The sequence below is a fragment of the Nannospalax galili genome, unplaced genomic scaffold (genome assembly GCF_000622305.1).
Source record: "Nannospalax galili isolate Female #2095 unplaced genomic scaffold, S.galili_v1.0 scaffold643, whole genome shotgun sequence".
NCBI lineage: Eukaryota > Metazoa > Chordata > Mammalia > Rodentia > Spalacidae > Nannospalax > Nannospalax galili.
The window spans coordinates 717,337-725,543 of record NW_008349457.1 but is presented as its reverse complement, the minus strand read 5'-3'; positions in this window follow the sequence as shown (position 1 = coordinate 725,543).

Here is an 8,207-nt window from a genome sequence, read left to right as displayed (position 1 = left end):
AAAATAATCCTTATAGATTGACGTGTGCTTAATTTGGTCATTTTAAGAAGCAAGCAGTGAGGTCCAGAAAGGCTACCTTCCTCTTTGCCCCTCTCCACCTTGGGGCCTCAGGAAGCCCCAACTCAGAAGTTTGGGTAAGCCCCAAACTCAGATATATATATATATACCTATGTCTTAAAATAAAAATTGAAAAATAATCCTTATAGATTGACGTGTGCTTAATTTGGTCATTTTAAGAAGCAAGCAGTGAGGTCCAGAAAGGCTACCTTCCTCTTTGCCCCTCTCCACCTTGGGGCCTCAGGAAGCCCCAACTCAGAAGTTTGGGTAAGCCCCAAACTCAGAAGCTTACCCCTCTCCCCAGCACCCCATGTTGCAGAGCTGCGAATCATGTGGCCCTCTGCAGGGCCAGGTTGGGCACCTGCTGCAGACGGTGATTGAGAGCCTAGCAATTCAACACAGGGAGCTGCTGGGAAAGGGGTTGGCTGCATGTCACTGGAGTCTTAAGGTTAAAGAACTCTGGAGAGGGACTATCAGTCCAGACCTTCAACAGCATGGTCTACTTGGGGAGAGGAAGATGTAGAACACGGAACCATACAAACAACCAAGAAAAGCTACATCATGAAAAAAAAAAATCTATTTTTTATTAATATGGGCTTTTTCCCTGTTGAAGTCTCCCCCAAATTAAAATTTTGATATTTCCTATTTTACAGCAGGTATGTGGTCTGTGTCATTTACTATGAACAGTGATTTATAGGTATGCTATAATTTTAGGAGCATCCCATGGCCAGATACTTTGGGAGATGCTGACCAGGTGAAAGAAACCAATGCATCTAGAAGTGGCCCCAGGGGTGCCTCTGTTCCTCTCCCTGTTCCCTCAAATTCTCTACTGTTCAAGGCCATGTTTTTGTTGAGGTCTCTGTGCTCTCTAGAGTTGCTCGAATATGTCAGAGTCCTGATGGTTTCAGTACTGCTGGGTGGGCCCATGGGTGCTGTTCAAGCAAACTTCAGTTCTTACAGCTCAGACCTGGCAAATGACTGGTCTGAAGTTCAGAAATCTCTGTCTGTGCTATTGATGCATGCCTTTCCTTCCTGCGGAAGCTGTTCCCTCTCTCTCTCTCTCTCTCTCTCCTCTCTCTCTCTCTCTCTCTCTCTCTCTCTCTCTCTCTCTCTCTCTCTCTCTCTCTCTCTCTCTCTCTCTCTCTCTCTCTCTCTCTCTCTCTCTCTCTCTCTCTCTCTCTCTCTCTCTCTCTCTCTGTTGTATTCCATTTTGTTTGAGATTATACTGTTTCAAGCAGCAATCAGGAAAATCAGCTCGCATTTCCTTCCTCGGAGAGTCACCCAAGCTTGATTCCTTCCCCAAGGTAGGTCGTTTCTCAGTCGCTCAGGGTAAAACTTCTCAGATATGAGTGTTGTAGGTTTCAGTCAAATATAAACAGCATGCAAATGAGAATGGGAATCTTGGCTTGACTCTATCAACTAAGAATTATTTGCATAACCACTCACAATTAGAATCTTAAAATATTTCCCAGATGTTCACACCTGATCATATTACAAGACAGCTATTTTAAAATTGCCCCAAGGCCAACATCCCTGCAACGTAACCAACTTACGAAATCAAGAGTAACGCATATTGGATTCACATGCTACATTTACAGACACAGGAAAGTTGGTAACACACAAACTGGTGAGTAATTAGAATGGAAGCTGCCTGTTGGGAACATAAGAGTTAAATTACAGTTGGCATTTGTATAGATACCTAGATTGCACAAAAATGTGATTTCCTAGCCCCAGTATTTGCTACAAGCATCTATTTTTTCCATATAGGCCACACTTTTCACAATTCATGGTGAAAAATGCCTTTAGTGTCCACCTATGATGAAGATCTGAAACCCCACCACAGGGATCCTAGAATTATAAGGTAGGAGACAGGTAAGTTTTTTAGCAAAGAACTTTCTCAACCTTTGGGTAGACATAAACAGGGAATTCTAAAACTCCCTTTTAGTCCCCTAAGGCTTTGTGCTTAAGATTCAAGAAGGATTCTGGAAAATGAAGGCTCCCCACTTTGGGTAGATGTCACAAGGCATGGCTTGCTCTGGGGACACTTGCATGAGATCATCAGGAATAGTGTTATTGAAGATCTCTTCAGCACACCTGTACCCACCGTCCCCCAGACTCCTGCTAGTCAGGTCAGCTACAAGAGGAGTTCGGTCATGGAGCTCAAAGTCAGACCGTAGCCCACCTGTAACCATCCCAGGGTAGGAGGAGCCAGAGGCAGGGATTAAATTTGGACACCCAGGAATCTGAGCACCCATACCACTCACAAGGGAAGGGCTGGTAGGTTCATGACCAAGACATGCAGCTCCAGTTTCAAAGCCAAGAGAAAATTCACTGGATCCCAAATAAAAGAGCTCTAGAGTTCTAGAGCACAGGGCACTGGGGGTCAAGGGGACATAATAAAGATGTCAGTTCAGGAAGAAAATGCCCTGAGAAGGTAGCTTAGGTCCAATGGTCATTTGTTTCGGCAGAGCGAGTAGGACCCTGTCATTTTAGAGGTGTCTATTCTAACAGTACATACTTCTGTTGACTGTGAGATAGATGCTGTACTGGGCTCTGTGTAAACAATGACATATAGGACTAAGGACCTGACTTGAAGGAAATTACACTTTTGCCATGGTGATAATCAGTGGAAAAGCAATTGCCATATGGTATTTAATTTTTTTTATTTTATATACAAGTATTTGCCTGCATGTGTGTAAGTGCACCCGTGTAGTGCAATGCCAGTGAGGCCAGAAGGTGTCAGATCCCCTGGAATTGGAGTTAAGGATATTTGTTAGCTGCCGTGTGAGTGCTGGGAAACAAACCCCGGTCTTCTGCAAGAGCAGCCAATGCTCTTAACCACTAAGCCATCTTTCCAGCCTTAAAGATTTTGCAATGTTGGTCCTTTGTTTTGTTGTCTAGTTTGATTTTCTGAAAAGGGGTCTCAATATGTAGCCCCGGCTGTCCTGGAACTCACTATGCAAACAGGCTAGCCTGGAACTCACAGAGAGCTGTCTGCCTCTACTTCCCAAGTGCTGGGATTAAAGGTGTGTGCCACCATGCCTGGCCTTACCATATGGTATGTTAAGTTCTGTGATACTGGAAAGTTCTGGTTACAACTAAAAGGGTCATCTTGGCAAAGGAGAGGGAGGAGTAACGAAGGAGTTGTGCAAACCAGAGAAGGAATAGAGCATTAAAGATGGTCAGACCAACCCGTGGGAAATACAGTCCAAGAAAACCTCAGCATGGGAACCAGGAGCCTTCTTAGCTGCCCCTTGGCCAGGCTCCCTCTCTTGGCCCAGATACCCTACTTGTCATGTAAACACACAGGAGGAGTGTTGTTTGTATCTGAAATGTTCCACCAAAGGCTCATGTGTTAAAGACTTGGCCTCCTATATAGCAGTGTTGACAGACAGGACTTTTGGTAAGTGATTTGATGGATCATAAGGAATCAACAGATTGACCCATTGATGGGCCCTTAACTGGGTATACTATTGGGATGTGATGCAATCTCTCCTCTCTCCTCTCTCCTCTCTCTCTCTCTCTCTCTCTCTCTCTCTCTCTCTCTCTCTCTCTCTCTCCCCTAGTTTCCATGAAGTAAGGTAAGGAGCTTTCCTAACCTCCACTGTACAGATCCTTTAGCACTGGTATTCTGGCTTGTTGTCTGGAATTGTGAGCCAAAAAGAAATCTTTCTCTTTTATGTGTCACCTCTGGCGTCACCTCTGGTGTGTCTTTGCTGACGTGAGCTGACTAACACACAGAGTGTGGATTGCCGCAGCTCCTAGGCTCTGCTGGCCCCTGTTTCCCCAGCTGAGCCAGATGTTTGATGGTTCGTTTTCCATTTTCCTTAAATCACTTGACAACTGTGATGCTTTTATCAAACTTATTAAATTTAAATAGATTTATTCAAATTAATTCATTATGGGCACAAAAAACCCTGATATTTCTGTAAAAACTCAATTCCAGTTATGAAAAAATGCCAAAGTTAAACAAATACACAACAGTGCTACTGAACTGTTTCTGAGCAGCTATAAAATATTGAGGAAAAAAAGTAGTAAAAATCCATTCCAACTCAACTGTCAGAGCACTGAGGCTGTTCTAAAGGAACCAACTTTGGGATTTGTGGGGGATGTGGTATAGATATCACTTTTGTGTGAAAGATACCATGGGATGCTCACCAGGGCCCACAACCCAACAAGAGGCTTTGGCTTTATGTCAAAAGATTATTGAGATGTTCATGTTTATGTTTTAAAACAAAATGAAATATTTATAATACCCAAATATTATTTTTGTGGGTTTTTGCCTAATCAACTTTTCGATTAAGAAATCAACCACAGAGCCCAAACTTATTGGATTGGAGGATCCTGGGTCCTGAGTGAGCAAATCAAATCATTCATAGGAAATGCAGGCTTGACTGCATGTGTTGGGAAAGTGGCCGTGCTGGTGGGCTGAATGTCATAGGGGAGGCAAGAACTCCATCAGAGGTGGTAGACTGCAGTGTGGAGCACCAAGCTCTGTGAGCAACATGAAGTTTCCAGGTGAGACTGGAGGCAAAGCAGAAGCTCCCAGATGCAGCCCTGGACAGCTCAATACCCAGGCAGAAAGCCTCTTTGTGTCTCCTGAGCAATTGGCAAGGCCTGGGCAACTCAATATGAGTAAACCTCCCGCTCAGTGTTGTCGATAAACAACCTCATGAGAAAGACTGAATGTAAGCTACTTAGCTTTGAGGATAAGACCAATCTGGATTTGGTGGTGTTTTTGTGAGGACTTTTCCATTTAGAACACAAAATTACTCCTGAGAGCCTTGTAAAATGATACGGAACTTAAAAATTATCCTCAGTTCCCAGATTTAGGTCCTGTGATAGTTTGGATTATAGCCTTCTAGACATATAAACAGGTACTCAGTCATAATGCCTGTCTTTATACAGGCTGAATATAATGTTCTACAATGTATTCTTTGATACAACAGAGTTTCAAATAAAAGATTATATAACCCGCGAGAAAACTGAGAATTATATAGATTTATAAAATAGCATAAGACCTAAATCTTGGAGTCTCTGAAGAACAAGACTTCTCAGAAACTAAGTTCCATCATAAGCATCAGGCCCATGGACCAGGACCATCATAAGCATCAGGCCAGGCCCAGGACCACTGGACTGGTCTTTACCTTAGCGGCTGCCAGGCAATGAGATATTTAGAACTTTGAACCACTTTTTTTTTTTCCAACTGGAACCTAAACTTCAAGTCTGGACATTCTCAAAATGTAGGGAACCCATTATGAACATGTGAAAGAAAGATGAAGAACGCCCCACCCTACCCTAATCAGCCAAGAATGGAAATGATGCAACAACCGCTTTAAAAAAATTTATTTTTATTTTATGTGTGTGTTTTGCCTGCATGTATGTAAATGCACCACATGTGTGCAATACCAGTGGAGGGCAGAAGAGGGCATCGGATCTCCGTAACAGGAGTTACAGACAGCTGCCATGTTGGTGCTGGGAACTGAACCCAGATCTTCTACAAGAGCAGCCAGTGCACTTAACCTGGAGCCATCTGTCCAGCCCCCAACAATGGCAGCTATTAATTATCAGTGATGTCACTGCAAATGTGAACTTGGTATGTAATGATGCCTATCAAGAATTGCTATAATCACCTTGAGGTTGTAATGCCAAGGGAGGTAAGATACACACACACACACACACACACACACACACACACACACACTACTGTGATTCTAGCCTGTGATCCTGTGATCCTACCTATTTGGGATATCTGTAGTTATCAAAGTTGTGGAGACAGAAAGTGGAATGGTGGTTGCCAGGGGCAGCAGGGAGGGAAGAGGGGGAGTGGTTTCATAGACACAAAACTCTTCTTATAAGATAAAGAAGTTTTGGAGATTGGAGAGCCAACAATGTGAATATGCATGACACCACTAAACTACACACTTACCAATGATTAAGATGAGAAGGCAGGGCGAGATGATTCAGCACATTAAGGTGCTTGCACTGCAAGCCTGGCGACCAGAGTTCAGTCCCCAGGGTGCACATAAAAGAGCAAGGAGAGAGCTGACTCCACAGCATTGTCCTCTGACCCCTACACATGCACAACAACACCTGCTGCACACCCCACCCCCACAATAAAATTTAAAAGAAAAATTAAGATGGCAAATATTATAGTATGTAGGTTTTACTACAACTTTCAAAACACACGCTGGCCAGATGGTTCAGTCAGTAAAGTGCTTGCCATACAAACAGCTCCATCCAGAACCCATGTGGGAAAAAGCCGGTTGGGGCTAGAGAAATGATTCAAGTGTAAAGAGCACTGACTGCTCTTGCAGAGGACCCAAATTTGGTTCCCAACCCTTATATGGAGGCTAACAACCATAGGCAACTAGGGGATCCAACGCCCTCTTCTGATCTCTGTGGGTGTTGCATACACAGGTACACTTACATGCATGTAGGCAAAACGTTCATGCATATAAAATTAAAATTAAACTTTAGAAAAAATGCTGTGTGCATCAGCATGGGCCTCTAATCCCAGTACTGGGAGGTCAGAGACAGGAGGATCCCTGAACTTCAAGGGCCAGCTGGGTCAGTGCACTTCAGGGTCAACAAGAAATTGTCTCAAAAAATAAGGTGGAAAGTGATTGAGAAAGATACCTGACATACACGTCTTGCCTCCACATGCATGCACACATGGGCAAGTACAGCCCCGCACATGTGTAGTGTACATACACATGGACACACACGCAAAACATTTCCAAACACTAAAATTTCTTAAAAAGTGAAAGAGGAACAAACACCCTTCCCCCCAAATGCTTTTCCTGATTCCCCTTTTCCATAAGTAGAATTACCACACACCCTGGGATACTTAGGGCAGTCCTGGCTCACTCCTGTGGTCCTTGTGAAGTTATTTCCAGTCTCCTCTCTGATCTTTTATGACCTGAAGTCATTTACGGACTTGGGGACAGATCTGTCTTCCGAACTGCCTGAGATCACCGAATCTGGGAAAGGATTCCTCCTAATATGCTCCAGAACTCTCTGTGTTTCCGCGCTCCCCACCTCCTCCCCCTCCTTCTCCTCCCCCTCTTCCCCTTCCTTCCCCTCCTTCTGTACAATGGATTTGGAGCTTGAATCCCAGGACTGTGGGAGAAAAGATCTGTAGAGAAGTTGTAAGTAAATGTCAATGAACCAGCAGGTTCCATTGGAATGTCTCTTAGGGATCTTAGACTTGTTTTGACAAATTAGGCCCAACATCTGGATGGCATTTGGATGAAGAAGCATCAGGAGAGGCTCAGCGAACCCTTAGTCTGTCTTGCTGGCACACATCATTTTTCTGTCTTCTCAAAACATCTTCAATTTTGTTTACCCTCTCTAGGGTACTTTGTTCTATTTCATTAACTTTTCTCATTTGTCTTTTTTTCTTTCCCCTACAAATACCCTAAACTTCTTAGGATGAATCTTCATTCCTTAATTTGAAACTTTCCAGGTCAGAGTGCTTTCTTTATCTTTGGGGCTTGTCGAGTCCCTTGAGGTGCCATAAATGTGTCTTATGGACAGTCCGGTGCATGACTTAATGATGACATCATTGACCAGAAGCCTCAAGAAGGCTCTGTTTTAGGAAGGAGACAAGACAATATGTGTTAGCATTAAAATAATAATCCAGGAGAATCAGTAGTAAGACTTCGGCGGCAGGTTGATCAGCAGGGCTTACCATCCCCAATCTGCCTGAGATCCCCTCTGTGTCCACACCGCTGACCATTCACTAGCATACCCGCCTTAAAGGCATTTAATATGTGTGTTTAGATGCATCTGCATGCATTACACCCCAGATCCTCCATCTACAACTTAAGAGGCAGAGTCTGGTTTCCTTCACAGGAGGTACTCGTCTTGTGTGAATTCGAACTCCTTTCCCAGCCCGCACCTGCCTCAGAAAAGTGGGACTCTGCACCTTACAAGACTGTTGTGTGACTGACATAAGGCATGCAAAGTGCCCTAAACAGATGGCCACCGGGTATCTGCTGCTATTAATGTACCTGATGATCTCACTGGCCCTTTTGTCTGCTGCTTTATTTGTTCTGCTTATTCAATTTTCCTAAAAGGAAAGTGACCTTGGCCACTCAGAAAATCAAAGCTGATGGCCTTGGAGAAACTTAGGAGAAGAGGAGCCT